This window comes from Triticum urartu, chromosome 3A, assembly GCF_056163025.1.
Source record: "Triticum urartu cultivar PI428250 chromosome 3A, HENAU_Tu73, whole genome shotgun sequence".
Classification (NCBI taxonomy): Eukaryota; Viridiplantae; Streptophyta; class Magnoliopsida; order Poales; family Poaceae; genus Triticum; species Triticum urartu.
In genome coordinates, this window is record NC_141875.1 from 649,769,927 (window position 1) to 649,795,357 (window position 25,431).

The 25,431-nt window shown below is 48.4% G+C and overlaps 2 pseudogenes; one reads left to right on the plus strand and one right to left on the minus strand.

Moving 5' to 3' along the window:
- Nucleotides 1-604: 604 nt before the first annotated feature.
- On the plus strand, nucleotides 605-2,167 carry LOC147981080 (uncharacterized; annotated as a pseudogene).
- A 13,154-nt stretch (nucleotides 2,168-15,321) lies between these two features.
- The window catches only part of LOC125549023 (receptor-like protein EIX2), a 114,604-nt pseudogene continuing 104,494 nt past the window's right edge, over nucleotides 15,322-25,431 (minus strand).

Consider the following 25,431-nt stretch of genomic DNA (forward strand, 5'->3'; position numbering starts at 1 on the left):
GCACGCAGGATCAGGGCTTCCGGCGTGGGAGAAGGCCATCAGTGGGCTTCAGGGTTTGGCGGCATGTGGTAAGATTTCTGCCCCCTCCACCCCTCTCTTCCATGTTACTGTATTCACTGGATTGTGATTTTAGGGCTACAGATAGTGCATATTTATGTTTGTTAATAGGCTGTTAGATTTTAGGGTTGTTAGATTTTAGGAGATTTTAGGGCCGTTTGATTTTAGGGCTTTGTTTACTGAAGATTATTGTTTGATTTTAGGGCTTTGTTTACTCAAGTGTTGTAGCTGATATAGTTAATATCTTCTCTGTATGACATGTTACAGTAGGAATTATAGCTCTAGGTTTATGGTTTTATGCATGAATGCTTTGTTTACTCCTTATTAATTACACCTAAGTGTTGTCCTGTAAATTATGTGCAAGCTTTGATAGTAACAATATCTTGTTTGAATAACATGTTACATTATTAAAACTGAATCAATCAAGCACTAATTCTCCTCAATTTTATGTAGTTTGGATGATGAGATATGGGAAATAAGGTACCATTTTCAAGGGAGAGACAACTTGGAGAGGACCATTTCTCTGTCAGAAATTACTTATATTAACATGTTAGCACTGCTAAAGACGGAAGAGGGATATACTGAAGCTGACTACATGTTCTATATGAAAGAAGAAGGAAAGGGGGCATCAGGAATGCAGGTTATTGACAGTGAAGAGAGTGTGGAAGAGATGCTAGACCATTATGTTGAGCAGAAGGTGCTCAACATAACTGTAATTAAGGCTAATGAGCCTAATCCAGGAGAGTTTAACAGGGCAAATATTGTGGAGAAACAAGTACCTATAAATAATGTGGGGGATTCCAACATTATTTCTATAGATGAGGCAGGAGTATTGTTCCTTCTTGCTGTTGAAGACACAGTTGAAGAGCTGTATGCTGTGCCTATTGCTATTGTACAGCCATGTGAAGAGGCTGCTTATATTAACACACAGCAGAGCATGAATTTGAAAAAAGCAAAGGGCAAAGAGAAATTACAGGAAGATGTTGGCCCCTCTGATGATGAAGGGTTTGTTGATTTGAATTGGTGTGAGTACAAAGAGGAAGAGCATGACACAGGTAATGAGGAGGAAGATGAAATCATTGAGAAGTTGAAGCAGAAAAGGAAACAGAGAGAGGATCCTATGCATCACTTTGAAGGAGACACAGAAGTGGAAGAGATGTGTCTAGAGGCAGAGGACTCAGACACAGAACCTGAGATACCTGTTCCTCAAACATTCAAGAAAGTATACAAAGCAGGACCCACTACAAGATCACACCATGAAGCTGACATTTAGGTAATTCCTGATTTCATTCCATCAGATGATTCAGCTTGTTTCCCTGGGGACTATGGCATTAGTGAATCAGATGACGAGTCAGGTCTGTCATTGCCTTCTGGAAGGAAGAGTCAAGCCAAGAGGGCTAGGACTAGGATCTGGTATGATGAGAGCAAGCCAGATGCTCATGACCAACTTTGCTTGAGTATGTGCTTCACTGATGTGTATCAGTTTAGAAGAGCACTTAGGAATTTTCATATCAGAATCCTTAGAAATTTCCTGTACCATAGGAACTGCAAGGATAGGATCATTGCGCATTGCACAGAAAGGGACAATGGGTGTCCTTTTTTCATAACTGCATCAACAATTTCTCATGAGAAGACTTTCTGCATCAAGAAGATGAAGTTGTTGCACACTTGTGGTGCACATGGAGAAAAAACAAAAGTGACAGCTGACTGGATGGCCAGAACCTGTGAGCAGCAACTGAGAGATAATCCAAGGGCTGGTGTTGATGCAATTTTAAAAAGAACAAAGACTAAGTATGGGCTGGAAGTGCCAAAGACCAAGGCCTACAGGGCAAGGTCATTGGCCATTGAAGTGGTGGAAGGTGACATGAAGGGACAATACACAAGGTTTAGGGATTATCTTCAAGATGTGCTTGATACGAACCCTGGGAGCAGATGCATTGTGACTACCACAGAGCTTGAGCTCCATCCTAGTCCAAATCCTAGGTTCCACTACATGTTCTACTGTCTGAATGCTTCAAAAGAAGGTTTCCTGAATGGGTGTAGGCCCTTTATAGGTATATTATGCATTCTAATACATTACTCCAGTTCACTGCCCATATCTTGTACTTAATAATGTACTCATTTCACTACCCAATGCTTTAATACAGGTTTAGATGGTTGCTTTATCAAGCTTTCTACTGGGCAACAGATACTTGCTGCCACTGGTAGGGATGGGAATAACAACATATTCCCTATTGCAATTGGTATTGTTGATAAAGAGGACAAGGAAAGTTGGACTTGGTTTCTTAGCCAATTAAGAGCTGGCATTGGAGAGGGGAACAAGTGGGGCACATACACAATCATCTCTGATAGACAGAAGGTATATTTTTCATTTCACAATTGAATGAGCAAGTTGTAGAAATAATAATTTGTATTATGAAGTTATATGGTTAATAATCTCTATTATGACTTAAACAGGGGTTGTTGAATGCAATTCAAGCTGTGTTCCCAGACTCACCTCAAAGATCTTGTCTTAGACATATCTATGAAAAGTTCCAGTCAACAGACTTCGGGAGTGAGGAGTTGATGAAGCATATGGACAATGGTGCATATTCATACACCAAGAATGGTTTTGAGGTTGCAATGAATGAACCAAAAAAGGAGGATGAAGATGCTTGGAAGTGGCTTTGTAATATCCCTAAAGAGACTTGGGCAAGGCATGCTATGGATCACACATGCAAGACAGACCTAGTAGTCAACAATCTCAGTGAAGTATTTAACAAGATGATACTAGATGTGAGAAACAAGCCAATAAGGAGCTGTGTAGATGGATTCAGAACTAAGTTGATGGTTAAGTACCAAGCAGTTAGAGAGAAGATAGAGAAGAGTAAGTGGGAGATAACACCCACTTATATGGAGAAGTTGGAGGAGTCAAAGAAGTACTCAAGGCATTGCACTTCATACATGGTAGGTCCTGGTATTTGGCAAGTCACTAGTGGGGAGTATACCTACTATGTGAACCTTGATACGTGGACCTGTGACTGCAAGAAATGGGACCTATGTGGTTGGCCATGTAACCATGCAGTTTCTGCCATTACAAGAGCGATGGGACAACCAGAAGACTATGTGCATGAGTTCTTCAAAAAACCATTGTATAAGGAAACATACAAGCACATCATCTACCCTCTACCATGGCCTGACTGTTGGCCTAGGACACCAACTACTAACATAGATCCACCAGTGTTCAAAGAGAAGAAGGGCAGGAAGCAAACAACTAGGAGGAAGGGGCAATTTGAGGTCCCAACAAAGAAGGATACATCAAGGATGGAAACTATCACCTGCAGCAACTGCAAGATGCAGAAACATAGGTACACCTACTGCCCTCAGCCCCTGAAGCCTCATCTTCAGGCAAGAAAGGACAAACACAAGGTATGGAATATACACATTGTTGTCATTGTTTTAATTGTTTTCATTGTTGGCACAAACAACTAGCCTCACCAGTTTTCATTGTTTTAATCATTCGATTCATCCTAATTGTTGGGCTATGATGTGTGCTCTCTTAGACAACCAGAAATCACTACCATGAAGCTGGGGGAAGTTCTACTGCTGCAACTACTAGGAGAACAAGAACAACTGCTACTGGTCCTGCCTAGCCTGCTACGTCTACCAGGGGAAGAAAAACAACTGCTGCTTCTACTGGTCCTGCCCAACCTGCTGCTTCTACAAGGCCAAGAAGAACAACTACTGCTTCTACAAGGCCAAGAAGAACAACTGCTGCTTCTAGAAGGGCAAGCATCACCAATGATGCTTCTACTACTCCTTCTCAGGCTGCCACAAGAGCTTCAGGTTGAAGCAATGCAGCCAGCAGGAGAGGTGGAATGCCCTACATGGCACCTACGGCCGCAACTACAACAGAGGGAGCAACAGTAGGGTCCAAAAGGAAGAGGTTCCAGAGCATCAGGATGAGGGGTTACTTTTATGCCAGTGGCAACTAGTCAGTGCACAATTTGGCTGTTGTCTTTTGAACTGCCTGCCTTAAGTATTTCTAAATTTCAGAAACTATGCCTGAGAACTGCTATGTGAACTACTATGTGTAATCGGTATTTAGCTTGAGAACTGCTATGTGTGAACTGCTATGTGTAATCAATATTTAGCTTGAGAACTGCTATGCTATGTTTGAGAACTATTATGGATGAGAACTTTTATGGTTGAGAACATGTTTGTGTCATCAACAATTTACTTGTTTGATTTGATGCTTTTTGTATTCTACAAGATTTTGGCATTTGGTGCTTAGTTTGGACTGGTGGTTTTGTCAAGCCAAAGCCACCCTAAAGCCTAGATGATAGTTTTAGGTGGCTTTGTCGAGCCCAAGCCACCTTGAAGACTAAATGATTTTGGCACTTCATATCCTTGAGCTCCAGAGCCAGCTTCTCCACCTCCTTCATCTTGCCAAAGTCAGCACTCTCCTTCTCCTTGCGGATAGCTAGCTTCTCCATGTCCTTGTCCACATCCATCTACTTCTGCTTCAACTCTTCATCACGCATGACCCTGTTGTTCTGATCTACCCAATCAAACATCTTGCTGACATCCTCAACCAGCTGACTGTACCGATCCCCAAGTGTATCCAACTGCTTGTTCACCTTGTCCAACTCTTTCTTATACTTCTCATGGTCAATCATTCTGCCATGGTTCTCCTCATGAAACATCTTCCATATCTTCACCAAAAATCTTTGCAGAATAGAAGGCCATGGGGCATCAACCCACTGAGCAACTCCACAGTCAATACCATCCTGCATCAAGTATTAGAAATATATGCTAACTTCAAAAAGAAAATAGATGAGATATCCAGTGATTCAGTCATACTTGCAGATACAACAGGCATTCAGGAAACTTGAAGTTCAAGCTAAGCTTATATGACAAGAGCAATACTACCATTAACTGAATTGCAAAATCACTGTTAAAACATGTTTCATTTACTTAAATTACTGACAGAAACTGATGCTTGCAAAATCACTGTTAAAAACATGTTTCATCAACTGAACCTGGAACAAACTACATTAGTTCAGTCAGTATCACAGTCCAAATAAAATGAATAGTGGCAATCCCCTCAATTTATTGACAGAAATTTATGCTTGCATCTGCAGCTCTACCACAGTACAAAACATGTTTCATTTACTTAATTTACTGACAGAAATTAATGCTTCCATCTACAGACAGTACAAATCATGTTTCATTAAGTGAATTTACTGACATGATTTGATTCTTGCAACTGCAGACAGTCCAAATTAATTGAGTTTACTGACAGCAATTCCAACCATCTGCAGACTAACTACCACTAACACAAACCCTAGTTGGATAACACTGACCTGAGGAACAACACATCCATAGAACCTCCTCCCAGTGTCCTTTCCTTTAAATGCAACATATTTCATGCATGGGGCCAAGTGCAGTTTACATGTGATGCTTTGATGACCCACAAGTATAGGGGATCTATCGTAATCCTTTCGATAAGTAAGAGTGTCGAACCCAACGAGGAGCAGAAGGAAATGATAAGCGGTTTTCAGCAAGGTATTCTCTGCAAGTACTGAAATAAGTGGTAACAGACAGTTTTGTGATAAGATAATTTGTAACGAACAACAAGTAACAAATGTAAATAAAGTGCAGCAAGGTGGCCCAATCCTTTTTGTAGCAAAGGACAAGTCTGGACAAACTCTTATATAAGGAAAGCGCTCCCGAGGACACATGGGAATATCGTCAAGCTAGTTTTCATCACGTTCATATGATTCGCGTTCGGTACTTTGATAATTTGACATGTGGGTGGACCGGTGCTTGGGTGCTATTCTTACTTGAACAAGCATCCCACTTATGATTAACCTCTATTGCAAGCATCCGCAACTACAACAAAAGTATTAAGGTAAACCTAACCATAGCATGAAACATATGGATCCAAATCAGCCCCTTACGAAGCAACACATAAACTAGGGTTTAAGCTTCTGTCACTCTAGCAACCCATCATCTACGTATCACTTCCCAATGCCTCCCTCTAGGCCCAAATAATGGTGAAGTGTTATGTAGTCGACGTTCACATAACACCACTAGAGGCTAGACAACATGCATCTCATCAAAATATCGAACGAATACCAAATTCACATGACTACTAATAGCAAGACTTCTCCCTTGTCCTCAGGAACAAACGTAACTACTCACAAAGCATATTCATGTTCATAATCAGAGGGGTAATAATATGCATAAAGGATCTGAACATATGATCTTCCACCAATTAAACCAACTTGCATCAACTACAAGGAGTAATTAACACTACTAGCAACCTACTAGCACCAATCCCGGACTTGGAGACAAGAATTGGATATAAGAGATGAACTAGGGTTTTGAGATGAGATGGTGCTGCTGAAGATGTTGATGGAGATTGCCCTCTCCCGATGAGAGGAGCGTTGGTGATGACGATGGCGATGATTTCCCCCTCCGGGAGGGAAGTTTCCCCGGCAAAACAGCTTTGTCGGAGCTCTAGATTGGATCCGCCAAGGTTCCACCTCGTGGCAGCGGAGTTTCTTCCCGAAAGGTTGCTTCTTATTTTTTTTCTCGACGAAAGACTTCATATAGGAGAAGATGTTCATCAGAGAGCCACCAAGGGGCCCACGAGGTAGGGGGCGCGCCCTAGGGGGGGCGCCCCCACCCTCGTGGAAAGGGTGTGGGCCCCCTGGTCTTCATCTTTGGTGAGGATTTTTCGTTATTTATTATAAGGTATTCCGTGGAGTTTCAGGACTTTTGGAGTTGTGCAGAATAGGTCTCTAATATTTACTCCTTTTCCAGCCCAGAATTCCAGCTGCCGGCATTCTCCCTCCTTATGTAAACCTTGTAAAATAAGAAAGAATAGCCATAAGCATTGTGACATAATGTGAAATAACATCCCATAATGCAATAAATATCGATATAAAAGCATGATGCAAAATGGACGTATCATGCTTGCATCTGCAACTCTACCATAGAAGGATGCATCTATAGTGGTCCCAGGGTTCGCCTACATTGTAGCACACTAGTGAACCGCAGAAAAAATAGCAACTGCTCCAAACATGGTCTCAAATCGAAGAACACTTGAACACTAACCCTAACCCTAGGTGCAAAGCAGATCCCTTACCCAGTGCTGCTCCACATCCATGTCGACCAGCTCCTCCTCCTCGCTGCTCTCCTCTCCATCCTTCCACGACGGCATCTTCTATGGCGGGGATGGAACCGTGCCTCCGGCAGCGGCGAAGAACTCCGGGGCGGCAACAGGTGACAAAGCAGAGGAGTGAGAGTGAGAGTGAGAGAGTGAGCGAGTGGAGTGGAGTGTGAGCGGTAGGGAGTGGGGGCTCTGTTCTGTACCGACAGCGCTAACGGCCGTTGCCGGGGCTGCTGATCCACGGGCACCTATGGGACCGGCGGACCGGGTCCCTTTTCGGTTCGGCGGGGGGCGGAGGTCGCGCAAAGAGCAGATCGAGGCGAAGCACGCGGGCGATTTACCCAGTATCGGGCCGCACGGATGTGTAAAGCCCTACTCCTGCTTTGTGGATTGGTATTGATTTCTAGCTCGGGAGCGCGGAGTGCTACAGTACACACCGGCGGCGAGAAGGACCGAGCGTGAGTGTGTGGAATTGCTGAACCCCCTTCTACGTTGCCCCGGGCCTCCTTTTATATGCTCAAGGGGTTACCGACATAGGGCAACGGAGGGCAAAAGTGGAAAAGTGGTGGTAGGCACAGCTAGGGGCAGTAGTAGGCACAGCTAGCTGCTACAGTGTTATCATACCTAACCCTGATGGCAGGGGACAAGGGCATTAAATGTCCGTCTGTGTCGCCTAGACAGCACCAAAAGGGACCGCTAGGGACGCCACCATCTTGCCACGATGGTTGTCTTGTCAGCGCCTGCGTGCCACCGCACGCCCCTAGCTGCACAGCCTCCTGCCACGTGCGCTTGGGAGGGGCCCCAGAGCGACACGTGGGTGGATATGCCGGAGCGCGGGCGTGGAGTGGGGGCTTGCCGCGGCAAGCGCCTTGCCGCGGCCGTCGACTTGTCGCTTCTGGGAGCTTGTCGCTCACCGGGCCTTGTCGGGGCACGTAGCGCGCCGCGGCAAGTTCCTTGGAATGCCTTGGATGGCCTTCCCGGCAAGCGCCTCTTGCCGGGGCCTTGGGACGCTTCTGATGGCCTTCCCGGCAAGCTCCTCTTGCCGGGGTCCTGCCTTCTTCCTGGCAAGCTCCTCTTGCCAGGGTCTTGTCTTGAGTACTTTGTTCTTGAATGGTCTTCAGAGGAACCACGGAGGATCTTGGCGGTGACCTGGCAGGCCTTGCCATGGGACGCTGCGACTGCCCGTGCACAAGTTCGGGGTACTAAGGGTACCCCTACTTTAGTACACCGACAGGAGCCCCCGGGCCTGGGCCAGACACGGTGCCGAGCGCTGTTGGGTCAGGCCCAAAACAGTGCACGGGCAGGCGCGGCCTAGGTCACGCCGCACGTCCCTCCGCTTCCACCATGCCCTCCCCGAACGGCACGCGTCAGATGCGGCGTCGTGGGAGAGGTCGTGGGGTTTCTTTACTCGGAAATGCGGAACGTCCGCCCCCCTCCCCCTTTATAAGCAGGGGAAACAGGGGCAGTTGGGCCACTCGCCCGTTGCCGTTTCCAATCTCAGAAATCTCCGCCGCTTCCTCGCCTCCCCAAAGCAGAGAGAAAGAGAGATCAGCGCTTCGCCCCCCACCGCCGCCAGCACCACCAACGCCGTCGACCCCCTCCACTGCTTCCGCCATGGCTCCGAAAGCCGACAGGGGGAAGACCGTGAAGACGACCGAGGCGCAGCGGCTCGCGGCGCTGCGGAAGACGCGGGCCGTTTCCCCCCCAGGCTCGGCGCGAAGGAGCTGAGGGCGGACTATTCTCTGTTCTGGTCGGCGGAGACGCGCGCACATCCGCGCACAAGGGTTCTCCCCGCGGCCGCCTGTAAGACTGCTCCGAATGGGTGCGCCTTCTTCGCGTTGTTCTTCTATTGCGGGCTCTGCCCGCCCTTCTCTGATTTCTTCTGCGACATCATGAACACCTATGGATTCCACCTCCTCGACTTCACCCCCAACGCCGTTCTGACGATGGCAGTTTTCGCGCATCTCTGCGAAAACTTTGTCGGAGTTCTTCCCAACGTAGCCCTCTTCCGCCATTTCTTCACTCCTCGAGTAGAGAGAGGAGAGCCTCTATCCGGCGGGATCGCCTGGATCTCCAGGACCGGCAAGAAGGAGACCTATCTGGAGGGAGAGTTCCGCGGCAAGTGGGAGGAGTGGAGGGCTGATTGGTGCTGGATTGTCGAGGAGAGTCCGCAGCCTTTCACCGCCCGGCGCCAAACCCCGGTGGCGCGCGGCGACGACTGGAGCGACCTGGCCCCGGAGGACGACAGGCTGGGGATCGCTGTCACCAGGATCCTGCGCCTCCGGAATGCCGGGCTTACTGTCGGCGCGGCTGGCGCAGACTTCCTCCGCCGCCGCATCGCCCCCCTGCAAGAGCGGGGGAGGCCAACTTGGGAGTTCAGGAACGCGGCAGACATTATGAGGCTGCGGCCGGGCCTCAACTACAACTTCATAGTTCTGGAGCTCCACGCGATGCTGCAGGAGCTGTTCAGATATGACCCCCAGCATCCCGAGGTGTTCAGGTTGCCGGGGGGCGTCGTGCCTTTGTGCAACAACTCCGCGCTCGACCGCATCCGTGCAATGATGCCTGAATGCGACTCGCACGGGATTGTGCCAACTTGGCAGGAGCCTGCCGACGAGGTCGTGCAGCAGTTCTTCGATGACTTGGTGGAAGTGGCAGTTCGTGCCGACGAGAAGGATGGCCTTACCCGCGACACCACCGACGTGGAGATGGCGCGCATCACCACCAGGCTGGAGGAGGCGGCGGAAGCCGCAGCCGCGGGCGAGTTTGGGTTCACCACCGCGGAAGCAGACGCGGCAGAAGTGGCGAGCTGTGGCGAGCAAGGGGAGCCTGCCGGCAAGGAGGGACTTGCCGGGCAAGATGCTGAGCCGAGCGAGCCTACCAAAGATACGGGCAGCTCGTGGCAAATCGACTCCTCTTCCTCCTTGCCTCCGGACAGCCCACCAGAATCAGAGCCCCCAACGCCGCCCAGAAGGCGTCTCCGCAAGGTTGGCGATGTGGCGGAGCGGCAAGCGGGTCAACAGTCGCCACGCCGCGTGACGCGCTCGACCACGGCAAACACCGTTGCCGCGGGAGTGCCTCATGCTACGACGGCAACTGGAGCGGGGTCGAGCCGGACCACCGCTCCGGTCCCTGCCGCTTCCCGTGCCGCGCCGATAGCCGGGGCGGGGTCTTCTCAGACCACCACCACTGCTCCCGCTAAGCGGCCAAGGGAAGCTTCTCCTCCGCCTCCTCGCTCTGGGAGCGCGCCGGGCTTCGACTTCTCTGCGCTGAGCTCCGACGAGGAGGATGAAGAAGAGTAAGCTTCTCCTGCTGCACTTGCATTTCTTCGGTTTTTGCTGTTGTTCTTGTTTCTCAATTGCTTTTCCCTGAACCTGCTCCTTTTTAGGACTCTGGCCCAGAGAGCGGCAAAGAGAGCTAGGGCCCCGACGGTCATCATCGAGGACGAGCCCACTGCGACAACAGGTGGCGCGTCCGAGACGACCTTGCCGGAGCTAGCGACTTTCCTCCACGGCAGCCCCCAGTGTAAGTGTGTGAATTACTTTCCGCGGAGAGGCGCGCATGGGTACTTGTCTTTGCTGATATCTGCTTGTTGACTTGTGTAGGAGCAGAGCAGCCCCACCAGGAGCGTCCGGGGACAGCCCCCGGCATGCCATCTGCTACAACTACGCCGCCAAGGGGAAATTCTCCGGCAAGAGATTCTCTGGCAAGGGGCGGCTCTCCGTCAAGGGGAAGCTCTCCGCCAAGGAACGGCACCAGCATCCCCCCAGCGGCAGAGACCATGGCCGCCGAGCCCAGCGCAGGTAATCTTCTTGCTTCAAAACTTCCCCTTGGGTTCTTCTTCTCCTGATCTTCTCAAGTTCTTGCTGGATTTTGCTTGACTCTTCTCCCCTTTGCCGGCCGTCAGATCCATCCGCTGCGGAGCAGATGGAGACAGAGGTCACCGCCGACGAAGCTGCCGGTGCTGGAGACGCCGCCGGCGCCGAGGCCGCCAAGGCTGGTGCCGCAGCAACTGGCGAGGAATCTGGCGATCGTACTGACGGCCCTGGGGCCGCAGGAGCGCCAGGCGCTACGCCGACCGCCGACCCATCCGCCGAAGCCGCAGCGCCAAGTACCGAGGAGCCCCAGCCGGGCGCTTACTTGAAGGCCGGCGAAGGCGTCTTCATCAACCTCCCCCGGGGCGTCAAGCTCCAGGGCACCAGTCGAGGGCGAGGTCTTCGACGGGGAAGTGCTTGCCTCCGTGGGTCTGAAGCTGGTCGACGCGCCGAGCAGCAGCAACAACGAGCCCGAAGAGGAGCGGCTGCTGCGCAGGTTGATGTCGCTCTACCGCGCGCGACAAGCCAAGCTGGAGTCCCGCGAGGCGCTTGTCACGAAGGCGGGAGCAGACATTGAGAAGCGCGCAGACGAGCTCGGGGGTTTCCACTGGGAAGCTCTCCGATCCCTGGCGGAGGAGCGGGAGCAGCTCGCTGAAGCGAAGAAGGCCTTTCTCCTCGAGAAGGCCGAAGCTGAAGAGATGCAGCGACTGGCCACCGTGAAGCTAGCCGCGGAAGAGGGTGAGCAGGCGCAGCGGAAGGTCAACCTCGACGCTCACGAGGAGGAACTTGCCGCGCGCGAGGAGAAGCTTGGCGGAGCCCTCAAGCAAGCGAAGGATGCTGCCGCCGCTGCTGAGGCCGCCAAAAAGGTGCTGGAAATAAAGGTGGTGCAGCTGGAAGCTGATCGCAAAGCATATGGCGAAGAGCTTAGCGCCGCCAAGGACTCTAACGCCGCTCTTGAGTCGAAGCTGGCCGCTTTGACCAAGGCGCTGGACGGCGCCAAGGAGCGGGAGGCGGCCCTGAAGAAGGAGGTCGATGCCGACAAGGCGTTGCCGGAGAGTGCTGCCACCACCCAAAATGCCTTTAGGGATACGGTGGAGCACTGGACGGAGAGCCTCGCGAACGCCGCCGGGGACATCGACAAGGAGCTGGCGCAGCTGGGGGTGGAGGACTTCGGGTACTCTTCCGACGAGAACCTCCAACCTAGCGCCAAGCTCACTCTGTTCTTCCAGGGCGTGGCGACGGCGCTCCAGCGGCTCCGGGATAGTATCCCGAAGCGGCTGGCCGACGAGTCGCGCGAGATCTGTGCGGGAGCCCTTTAGAAGGTGCTGATGAAGGTGGCCTTCCGCAATCCAGGCCTCCGCCTCCACAACGTCCTCAGATCCTTGCCTCCTGATATCGATCAGGAAGAGCTCAAGGCCCTTGTCGCACCCATTGTGGACAAGGTGAGCGGGATCAAGAGGGTTGAGGGCGACCGTGTCGACTAGGCCGCCTGCTTCCTTCTTTCCTTGTCGCTGCTAGCTATGTCATAGAAAACATCTGTTAGAGCCGCGACAAGCTATTTTGTAATATAACTTTATCTTGGGTAGCCATTGCAATGTTATTCCCTTTGCTTGACTCCTCCCTTTGTATGTTTTTGCCCTACGCTTTTAGGGAACTTGCCGGTGCAGGCACCCGGGCCGCGAGCGCTGAGTGCGGGACGTCAGCAGCCTGCTGGCGGTGCCGCCACCGGCAAGAAACCTTGTCGCAGCTAGCTGCAGCTCACTTAAGTTGCTGAGCGGGGCTCGAAGCAAAGTAAGGGCGCGGCTAGTTAAGCAACTAGCCGCAGCTAACTTACGTTGTTGAGCAGGCTCAAAACAATGCAAGGGCGCGGCTAGTGTAGCAACTAGCCGTAGCTCACCTAATGTTGTTGAGCGAGCTCGAAACAACGCAAGGGCGCAGCCAGCTACGAGTTGGCTCCTCCGCGCACAGGTTTCCCATACAAAGTGCAGTCGTTCAAGGGAGATAACTTGAAATTTAAAAAATTTGGCTGCTCAAACTTTGGCAACTTAGCTTTTCTGTCGATTGCTTCCCGGCAAGACGAAATTCTTGAACGACGCCTGGTCCATACCCTTTTCTTCTCCCTTCCCCCCCGGCAAACTTGTGGGCGAGGGAACCTTTCTTTCCTTGGAAGAAAAGAAAGATATAGAGCCTTGCGGCTCGTTATCGCTTACCGTGGGGTTGGTGTTGCACAAATGTTAGATCATATATGCCAGAAAATAGAAAGCAGAAAATCGACAAAATGTGCGGAGCACGCGAGCTTTACTTGTGCACGGGATCTGCGCCCGGCCTCGTACAAAGGATTACATGCAACAGCGGCAAGACTTTGTACAAGAGGTGGTTGCCGGAATGGGTTCAGACAACCGCGCCTTACGGGTAAAACTTACGAAGATGCTCGATGTTCCAGGAATTACTCACTGGGATGCTATCTTCGGTCCCAAGGCGGACAGCGCTGGGCCCTGTGACTCGTTTCACCCGGTAAGGGCCTTCCCATTTAGGCGTCAACTTTGTATGTTTTTACCCCACGCTTTTAGGGAACTTGCCGGCGCAGGCACCAGGGCCGCGAGCGCTGAGTGCGGAACATCAGCAGGCTGCTGGCGGTGCCGCTACCAGCAAGAAACCTCGTCGCAGCTAGCTGCAGCTCACTTAAGTTGCTGAGCGGGGCTCGAAGCAAAGTAAGGGCGCGGGTAGTTAAGCAACTAGCCGCAGCTAACTTACGCTGTTGAGCAGGCTCAAAACAATGCAAGGGCGTGGCTAGTGTAGCAACTAGCCGCAGCTCACCTAATGTTGTTGAGCGAGCTCGAAACAACGCAAGGGCGCAGCCAGCTACGAGTTGGCTCCTCCGCGCACAGGTTTTCCACACAAAGTGCGGCCGTCCAGGGGAGATAACTCAAAAATTAGAGATCTGGTTGCTCAGGCTTTGAGAACTTATCTGTTCCAAGATGATGAAGATCTAGCCCGCAAGAACGCCGGATCTGATTCACACAACTTCGACGCCCCTACCTGGCGCGCCAGAGATGCCGGGGCTGCTGATCCACGGGCACCTATGGGACCGGCGGACCGGGTCCCTTTTCGGTTCGGCGGGGGGCGGAGGTCGCGCAAAGAGCAAATCGAGGCGAAGCACGCGGGCGATTTACCCAGGTTCGGGCCGCACGGATGCGTAAAACCCTACTCCTGCTTTGTGGATTGGTATTGATTTCTAGCTCGGGAGCGCGGAGTGCTACAGTACACACCGGCGGCGAGCAGGACCGAGCGTGAGTGTGTGGAATTGCTGAACCCCCTTCTACGTTGCCCCAGGCCTCCTTTTATATGCTCAAGGGGTTACCGACATAGGGCAATGGAGGGCAAAAGTGGAAAAGTGGTGGTAGGCACAGCTAGGGGCAGTAGTAGGCACAGCTAGCTGCTACAGTGTTATCATACCTAACCCTGACGGCAGGGGACAAGGGCATTAAATGTCCGTCTGTGTCGCCTAGACAACACCGAAAGGGACCGCTAAGGACGCCACCGTCTTGCCACGATGGTTGTCTTGTCAGCGCCTGCGTGCCACCGCACGCCCCTAGCTGCACAGCCTCCTGCCACGTGCGCTTGGGAGGGGCCCCAGAGCGACACGTGGGTGGATATGCCGGAGCGCGGGCGTGGAGTGGGGGCTTGCCGCGGCAAGCACCTTGCCGCGGCCGTCGACTTGTCGCTTCCGGGAGCTTGTCGCTCACCGGGCCTTGTCGGGGCACGTAGCGCGCCGCGGCAAGTTCCTTGGAATGCCTTGGATGGCCTTCCCGGCAAGCGCCTCTTGCGAGGGCCTTGGGACGCTTCTGATGGCCTTCCCGGCAAGCTCCTCTTGCCGGGGTCCTGCCTTCTTCCCGGCAAGCTCCTCTTGCCGGGGTCTTGTCTTGAGTACTTTGTTCTTGAATGGTCTTCAGAGGAACCACGGAGGATCTTGGCGTTGACCTGGCAGGCCTTGCCGCGGGACACTGCGACTGCCCGTGCACAAGTTCGGGGTACTAAGGGTACCCCTACTTTAGTACACCGACAGCCGTCAACCCACTCGTCTTCTGGACTTGCCCACGTGGCACCCGACGGGCGGGCCAGCCCTGTCAGAAATCATGTTAACTACGGCAAACCGGTCATTTGTTTTTATTGAGAAAATTTACAATAAAAGTGGTGGATTTTTGAGACGCGCTAGAAATGTGGTGGCAAATGGATTCTTGAACTTCAAATGTGGTGGTTTTTTGCAATTCACTCGCTACTTTGTGATGCCTAATCTGTTGTTCTTTCTCTAGCCAATCTTATCCATTTAACAACGACAAGCACATATATCTGATCATACAGCTTGTCGAAGAGGTGGAAATAAGCAATCTTCCATGCTTTCATGAATAGAAGGGTGAAGAGCGCCAACCAAAAGCCGAGAAGCAGACCTAGAACAAGCCAAAATCTAAAAGACATTGGCTCAAAACCATGGCCAGTTCTGCTCTGATCATCTTGCGTTAATGTACCATTTGTCGAGCAATTCTTCTCAAGAGGAGGTCCACAGAGCCCACTGTTGCCCTCATATATAGATGGGTGCTCCTGGTACAGGGTGTCAAGCTGTGAGCCTGGTGGTATTCTTCCTGTAAGATTGTTTTCAGATAGGTTCAGGAAGCTTAAGTATGTTATATTTGACTAGGTTGAAGGGATCTCACCAGAGAGCATGTTCTTTGAGAGGTCGAGTGACTCAAGTGACTGTATCGCCCCAATATTTTCTGGGATTTTACCGCTCAGGCGATTCCAAGACACGTTTATGTTTAACAGTGCATCAAGAGAAGCAATTTCCTCTGGAATTATCCTAGTTAACCCATTGAATGATAAGTCAATGCTCACCATATCCAAAATTCCTACACCATACTTAAGTTCTTACCCCTTGGTGACAGCAGACAAGCTATTTCCACCTTCACCCGCCGCATTTGCATACGCCTGATAAGGAAACGAGCCAATCCTTACCTCCATCTGTGTCATTGCTGTTAGGTCTGACATACCTAGTGAGATGGATCCGGATATATTATTTCCTACTAGATTCAAATGATGAAGGAACTTGAGTTTTGTGATGATGACCGAGATCTTCCCAGAGAACATGGTATAACTCAATCGTATAAATTGTAGTTGCACCAAGTTCCCAATCCACGTCGGCAATGTTCCAGATAAGTTATTCCATGCAAGACCAAGAGACCCAAATTTTTGCAGCTCTGTATAAATGGTTGGAATGGTCCACAAAAGCTATTGTTACTTAAGAGTAGGTACCTCAAGGATTCCATTCTAGAACATGGAGGTAGTTCTCCAACGAGAAGGTTGTTTGCTAAGTCTAAGACTATCAACTTCTGTGAATGGCAGATTGATTCAGGAAGATGACCCATGATGCCATTCGAGAACATAAGCAGTGTTTCTAGTCCTGGAGCTCCAAGTTTGGATGGGAAAGGCCCTGATAAAGAGTTCATGGAGATATCCAAGTAGATGATATTCCTTGGTAGACTTGGTATTGGCCCAGTAAGTCTATTGGAATCGAGAAAGAATTGTGTCATTGACATGTCCTCCATATTTGCCGGCAACTCGCCATATATTGAATTGTTGGACATATCCAGAAAATCCATTGTTGAAAATGAAGTGGTGAACCAGTCCGGAAGCTTATCGGTTATACCTGAGCTTGAGGTCAAGGTAAGTAAGATTCACCTGCCATTGGAGCCAGGCAAGAAAAAGGGGACCCATAATGCACAACAATTTTTTTGCATCTCTAAGCTTGAAGGGATTCTTCCATTCTGAATCCACGTGAATCTTGAGTAGGGGGTTCTGCGATAGGTCCAATGTCTCTAAACTGGCCATTTTAGCAAAGTGTTGCTCCGTAAGCACACCATGGAGATCATTGAGACTAATGACCAGGTTTTTTCCGAAAAGGGGGGCTCCCCAGCCTCTGCATCAGAATGATGCATACGGCCACCTTTATAAAAATCAAATAATTTCAACAAGGTCTTGCAGTCTCAAAAAAGTAAGTGAAAGCTCACAAAGAGCCAATAAAAACGGCCACAAAAGCCACAGCCGGCTGGCATAAAAAAGATAGGGAAACTAATTGCCTATCCTATTACATGACCGCCATCCAAACCAGTTGAATATATCCCGTGCTACCATCTCCCACCGGATAGATCCAGTAACCAAACGCTCCCTAGCCTCCGTCGGAGTGAGTAGCGACCACATACGGATCAAAGCAGTGGCCCGGAAGATAACCTGCAAAATATGAATATCTGATGTTCTGTTAAAGACGAAATCATTTCTGCAATTCCACACAGCCCACAATAAAGCACATACTCCTACGCGAATGTGGCACGCCGTTTCGAACTCTATCCCATTAAGCCACGTTCCAAATAACTAGCTGACAGAGCTCGGAGGAGTAATATTAAAAGCTCTGTGCACCGTCCTCCATAGAACCTTAGCCAACGGGCAATCCAGAAAGAGGTGTTTGATAGTTTCATCCCGATCACAGAAGCTATACCTAGTAGGTCCTGTCCAGTTACGCTTTGCCAGATTGTCTTTAGTTAAGACGACTTGTTTATGTACAAACCACATAAACACTTTGATTTTCAACGGAACCTTGACTTTCCAGACATATTTGGAACTCGGAATGGAGCTAGAATTGATAACATGATACATTGATTTAACTGTGAACTCCCCAGTCCTAGTAAGGTTCCGGCGCAACTTATCGGGTTGTTAAGACAGCTGAACCTCCATTAGTCTACTCACTAAATGAATTCATGCTTCCCAACGATTGCCAACTAGCACCCTTCTGAATTGAATATTAAGGGGGACGGACTAGAGTTCTGTTGCAACGTAAGCCTCGCGTCGTTGAACAATACTATAAAGAGACGGGTATTGAAGCGCAAGGGGTGTCTCTCCTAGCCAAGTATCCTCCCAGAATCATGTGCTAGCGCCATTTTCGACAATAAACTTTGTCCTATTGAAAAAGGCCGCTTTAACTCTCATGAGCCCTTTCCAAAAAGGCGAATCCAGCGGCCTCGCTGTCACCTGGGGCAATGTTTTGGATTGGAGATACTTACTATGGAGAATCTGCGCCCATGTGGCCTCAATCTCAACAGATAACTTATACAACCACTTACTGAGAAGACATCTGTTCTTGACTTCAAGGTTTTCAATCGCAAGACCCCCTTGGTCTTTTGGTCGACAAATGATATCCCATTTGACAAGTCTGTATTTTCTTTTTAGCTCATCACTCTGCCAGAAGAAATGGGATCGATAGTAGTCCAGCCTTTTCCTTACTCCAATTGGAACCTCGAAAAAAGATAAGAGAAACATAGGCATACTCATGAGAACCGAATGAATAAGAATTTATCGGCCTCCATATGACATGAGCTTGCCCTTCCAGAAACTCAGTTTCTTCTCAAATCTATCCTCTATACACTTCCATTCTCTGTTTGTCAGCTTACGATGGTGAATTGGTATACCTAAATACATAAAAAGTAAAGTCCCCAATTCACGTCCAAACAATTGCATATAAGCCTCTTGTTCATCTTTGGCTCTTCCAAAATAGAACAATTCGCTTTTATGAAAGTTAATCTTTAACCCGGTCAATTGTTCAAATAAGCATAACACCAGCTTCATATTTCTCGCTTTCGCCAAGTCATGCTCCATAAATATGATCATATCATCAGCGTACTGTAGGATAGAAACACCTCCATCCACTAGGTGAGGCACCAGACCACCCACCTGACCAGCCTGCTTAGTCCTTCCTATTAAAGTTTCCAACATATCAACTACAATGTTGAACAAAATAGGAGACATTGGGTCACCTTGTTGCAGGCCCTCATGTGTCTAGAAATAATGACCTATGTCGTCATTCACTTTAATTCCAACACTCCCTTTTTGTGTGAAAGATTCTACCTGGCGTCGCCAGGCTTCATCGAAACCTTTCATGCGTAAGGCTTGTTGAAGGAACGACCATTTGACTTTATCGTACGCCTTCTCGAAATCCACCTTGAAAACCACCCCATCAAGTTTTTTCGAATGGATTTCATGGAGCGTTTGAGACTAATGTCCAGGTAAGTCAGATTAGAGAGCATACCAAAATGAGGCGGGACATGAAGGTGAGATCATTGAGACTAATGTCCAGTGAGGTAGTTGCCACGAAGATCTAGAGTGCTTAATCTAGCAAAGCGCCCAATTCCTGTAGGTATGTTACCAGCAAGGTGATTGAAGGATAGTACAAGGGTGCTCAAACCAGCAAAATATCCTTCCCCTGTGTGTACTGATCCAGTGAGTATATTGTAAGATATGTCAAGAGTGTCCAAGCTACTAAGATTTCCCATGGACAACAATATCGATCCCGTGAGGTTGTTGTAAGAGAGATCAAGAATTTGCAACCCACCAGTCAGGTGTCTCAAACTCCTGTAATTTGGCAAGGTTCCAACCATACCATTGTTTGCTAGGTACAATTGTTGCAACCTGTTGGATGGGTATCCCTGCGGCAGGCTTTCCATTAGCTTGCCAATGTCCTGGCCACCAACGAGGCTCGAGTCGAGGTCTAAGTACCTCAGGTTGCAGAGGTTTCTCAAGCTTCTTGGCATGGTAGCCATGTTTCCATTATATGAGAAATCAAGAATCTCAAGGGACACCATGGCGTGCAGTGCATCAGGGAGCTGCCCGGACAGGAAGGCTTCCATGAGGTTGATGCTGTTGGAAATATGAGCAATTTACCAAATGATTTTATTAATAGAAATATTAGATAAAGCATGACTAATATAACATGGATAAAAGTAGTAGTGCGATCTGACAGGGAGAAGGTAAATGACATCTTCATATATGAACTGCAACCAAACATGTCTAAAGCAAATAGTAGAACAGGTTGCATAGATAGCGTAGAACCTAACATATGTAGGACATACACTAGAGCAAAGAACTGCGAGAGAACTTCTGACAGAAAGAGTACGAACACGTACGGGATAGCAGCAGCAGTAGCACTGGACTTGGGGTCGGTGTCGTCGCCAACCATGTCGACGAGAATTTCGTCAACGTCGGGGAAGTAGTCGTCGGAGTCCGGGGCATCCGTGACGAAGAAGTAAGTAGTCGCGCTGAGCGCTTCCCAAAAACCTTATCACCCTTCCCCCGTACAGGACTCAAAGGTGCGGTTTCTGAGGCCTACTGTCCCAACCCGCGGTGCACGCCGCAAGAAGGGATGGGGAAGAACGTAGCAGCAGCGCAGTGCTCAAGAACTTGTGGCTAGAGGAAGAAGAGGTTTTGGTGCATCTCTTTGGGAGGAGCGAACTCCATTTTATAGGCGCACGAGAAGGAGGCGAGAGGGCAGCGACGGGAGGTGAAACGAAGAGACAGAGAAGCGAACAGCCAACAGCCGAAGGGCTGCACCGTTCGCATTCGAACTCCACTTTCGCAAAAATCTTTTCAGCTTTCGTGTGACCTTTCGTATACCCGTAGTGCGTGGCAAAAATTAACACATCGGCTCGGCTCATTCCCCTAACCCACGGCATGTCATGATTAGGCGTGGCGTCGCGAGGCGGGCGGCGGAGGAGGAGCACGCATGGATGTGCCGCTTGTTCTCATGCTCATAATAGTGGGGAAAGAACCTCCCTTATAAAGAGGTCCAACTCCCTCTAAACTAGCAATGTGGGACTAAACTTTAGTTCCACCTCTTGCCTTGCACGAATGGGCTACGTGGGCCTCTAGGATTTATTAAGAATTGCTGAAACTACTATTGGGCTACGCCCAAAGTAGATAAAATTCCAGCAATCCCCCACCAGATCCCAGAGGCACAGAAAAATTGCCTTTGGTTCCAAAACACTGTTTTATATACCGGCACTGAAGTGGAGACTGTTAAGTTGAAATTCCACCTAGAACTCTATGCTACACTAGTAAGAAACTTGAACAATGGACTGGGCCTTGAACTGCAAGTTTTCTGCGAATCTAGCTTCACATAAAGCATTGACCGATATGTGGCCACCGTGGGTCTTCCCCGCGGGTGGAGCTTATGCGTCATACTCTGTGACCTTTCATGAGTTTACTAGAGAGAACCCTACTCTCATAGATTGCGACGTTTGACAATCAGTCTCATATAGGTGTGTTCTTCAAAAGATGTTCTGCAGGACAACATCTCTGCTTTAATGAGCCACTTAGAACACATTAAGATATACATCAACCTGCCATGCAAATTAGGAGAGTATTGCATCTTCATGGAGTGGTATTGTGAATAGTAAGGATACTCTCCTCTCAGTTGACCAACAGCTTGTTTTCCACATCTAATTCACGGGATCTCCGATCACAAAGAATAGGTTACCACTGTGAACAACTCATATTGTGGGTCTCATACCCATCTCCCTCGATGCATTATCTATCACATTACGTGAAAGACCCTTAGTAAAAGGATCTGCCAGATTTTTATACGTTTGGATATAATCCAATGCAATAACTCCGGAGTTTTTCATTTTTCCGACAGACTTTAACCTTCTCTGAACGTGTCTTCATGACTTCATGTTATCCTTTGAGCAGCTCACTTTCGTGATCATAGTTTGATTGTCGCGGTTCATAAGGATACCCGATACATGTTTCTCAACAACCGGCGAGTCATTCAAGAGCCGATGAAGCCAATCTGCTTTGACCGTAGCTGTATCTAGTGCTGTGAGTTCTGCTTCCATTGTTGACCTCGTTAAGATGGTCTGCTTGCAAGACTTCCAAGAAACAGCGCCACCTCCATGAGTGAATACATATCCGCTCATGGCCATTATATCATCAGCATCTGAGATCCAGTTTGAGTCACTATACCCTTCAAGCACCTTTGGGTGCCCGGTGTAGTGAATTCCATAATTTGCAGTGCCTTTCAAATAACGCAAAACGCTCTCTAGAGCTTTCTAATGCACATCTCCTGGTTTTGAGACAAACTGACTCAGTTTGTTAACAGCAAAAGAGATGTCAGGTCTTGTAGCACTGGCTAAGTGCATAAGCGAGACAATAATCTGAGAATATTTCAATTGATCTCTAGCAATCCTTCGATTCTTTCGAAGTAACACACTTGCATCATAAGGTGTTGGAGAGGGCTTGCAGTCACTATAGCCAAAGCGACTCAAGATCTTTTCCACATAGTGAGATTGATGCAATGTAATCCCACCATCATCGTCTCTCAACAATTTAATGTTCAGAATGACATCAGCCACTCCTAAATCCTTCATCCCAAACAGCGAGATAGGAAATTCTTGACCTCCTTAATAACATTCACATTTATTCTGAAAATCAGTATGTCATCAACATACAAGCAAAGGATAACTCCCTCGCCCCCACCATGTCGATAGTACACACATTTGTCAGCTTCCTTCACAACAAAGCCTGAAGCTGTTAAAGTTCTTTCAAACTTCTCAGGCCACTGTTTGGGTGCTTGCTTGAGTCCATACAAAGACTTCATCAACTTGCACACTTTTCCTTCCTGACCATCTAGTACAAACCCATCTGGTTGTTCCATATAAATTTCCTCGTCCAACTCTCCATTTAGGAAAGCAGTCTTAACATCCATTTGATGAACGAGAAGACCATGCAAGGCAGCTAGTGAAAGTAGAACTCGAATAGTGGTCAGTCGAGCCACATGTGAGTAAGTATCAAAGAATTCTTCACCTTCCTTTTGGGTATAACCCTTAGCCACGAGCCGAGCCTTGTACTTTTCAATAGTACCATCAGGCCTAAGCTTCTTCTTGAATACCCATTTGCATCCTATAGGTTTGGGTTTGCACCCATCAGGATGATCAGTTATCTCCCAAGTTTCATTCGCCAAGATGGAATCCATCTCGCTACGAACTGCTTCCTTCCAATAGTCAGCATCTTCAGATGCATAGGCATCTGAAATAGAACTGGGAGTGTCATCTATGAGATACACAAGAAAATCATCACCAAAAGACTTTGCAGTCCTCTGTCTCTTGCTCCTAGTAGGAACTTCATTGTTCTCCTCCACATGACTTTCAAAGTGTTCCATCGAAATAGCAGGTTTGGTAATTGTAACTAGTTCCTGATTCGATGAACTAGGCATCTCCTGATTAGATGAGGTAGCCATATCCTTCACGGGAAAGATATCTTCAAAGAAAGTCGGATCATTCGATTCCATGATCGTACCGACATGCATGTCAGGTACCTCAGATTTTACAACCAAGAATCTATATCCAATGCTATGAAAAGCATATCCCAGGAAAACACAATCCATAGTCTTTGGTCCAAGCCTCCGCTTCTTTGGAATTGGAACATTGACTTTCGCCAAACAACCCCATGTTCGCAGATAAGAGAGTTTTAACCTTTTCTTCTCCCATTCCTCGAATGGAGTTATATCTTTGTTCTTTGTGGGAACTCGGTTTAGAACATGACATGTCGTCAATATCGCCTCCCCCCACCATGCCTTGGACAGACCCGATGTGTCTAACATGGCGTTAACCAAATCAGTTAGAGTACGGTTCTTTCTTTCGGCCACCCCATTTGACTGAGGTGAGTAGGGCGGCGTCCTCTCATGGATTATACCATGTTCCGCACAAAAAGCATCAAATTCATTGGAAAAATACTCTCCACCACGGTCGGACCTAAGCCTCTTGATTCTTTGATCAAGTTTGTTTTCCACTTCAGCTTTATAGGTCTTGAAAAAGTTCAAAGCCTCATCCTTAGATTTCAGAAGATACACATGGCAGTATCTAGTGGAGTCGTCAATTAACGTCATGAAATATTTCTTTTTACCTTTTGTAAAAACACCATTCATTTCACGAAGATCTGAATGTATGAGCTCTAGTGGTGCAAGATTTCTCGTTTCCGCAGTCGTGTGTGACTTACGAGGTTGCTTAGCTTGCACACAAACTTGACACTTAGATCCCTTGACAGTGGTGAAACTAGGGATTAAGTTCAACTTCGCTAGTCGCAACATGCAACCAAAGTAAACATGACAAAGACGTGAATGCCATACATTTGATTCACTATTGCTGCAAACATGATTAACAACTTTATTGCAAACGTCTGATAAGGATAAACGAAACAGGCCTCCTGACTCATAGCCTTTACCAACAAAGGTTCCATACTTGGATATTACAAATTTATTCGACTCAAAGACAAGCTTGTAGCCATCTCTACACAGAAGAGATCCGCTAACAAGATTTTTATTGACAGAGGGGACATAATGCACGTTCTTCAGCCGCACGATCATCCCCGAAGTAAACTTCAGATCGACTGTGCTAACACCACGAACAAAAGCACTTGAACCGTTGCCCATCAGCATGGTTAGTCCCTGCGGTCTGATAAGATGAAAACATGGAAATATCAACGCATACATGCACATTAGCACCCGTGTCAATCAACCAATCAGGAGAATGACAAACTGAAAGAATAGTGGGAAATATACCATACCCAACATCCTTCATGTCAATGTCTGCAATGAAAACATTAGCGGTATTTCCGCCTTTCCCAGGATGACGCTTGTCATAGCGATTAGGGCAACTAGGAGCCCAATGATCAGGATCTCCACACACATGACAAACACCTTTTGTCTTGTCATTCTTCTTCTTGAAGTTCTTGTGCTGGACAGCCTTGTTCTTCCCATCAAACTTTGCTTTACCATCAAACTTGTCGTTGTTCTTTAACTTGTGGGGATGGAAGTTCTGCTTCTGTACCACATTGGCACTAGATCGTCCCTCCATACCTCGAGCATGTGTGTCCTTTGCTCTCGCCTTTTCTTCCACATCAAGAGTGCCAATGAGACCCGGCACGGAAAACTCCTGCCTCTTATGCTTCAGTAAGGTAGCAAAGTTCCTCCATGAAGGAGGAAGATTAGTGATGATACCTCCGGCAACAAACTTGTCTGGTAGCATACAATTGAAGTGCTCAAGTTCTCTAGGAAATGATTGTATCTCATGAGCTTGCTCAACCACGGAGCGCTCTTCAGTCATCCTGTAATCATAGAATTGCTCCATGATGTACAGCTCAGTGCCTGCATCCGAGGACCCAAACATGGCCTCGAGTGTGTCCCACATATCTTTTCCATTATCAACTGACGCATAAGAATCAACTATGTTCTCACCAAGAACACTCAAGAGAGCAGCCTTAAACAGAGTATCCATTTTCTGAAAAGCTTGTTCCTGTTGGGCATCAAGCTCCCCTTCAGGCTTGCCAAGCGTGGTGTCATAGCAACTCATGGTTTGAAACCATAAGACTGCTCTCACGCGCCACCTCTTATAGTGGATACCCTCAAACATAGGAGGTCTCATGGAAGCAGCTAAACCACTTGGGGTAAATTGCATATAATAAGGTTTTTGGATTGTTGTAAATATGAGAAATTTACCAAATGATTTTAGTAATAGAAATATTAGATAA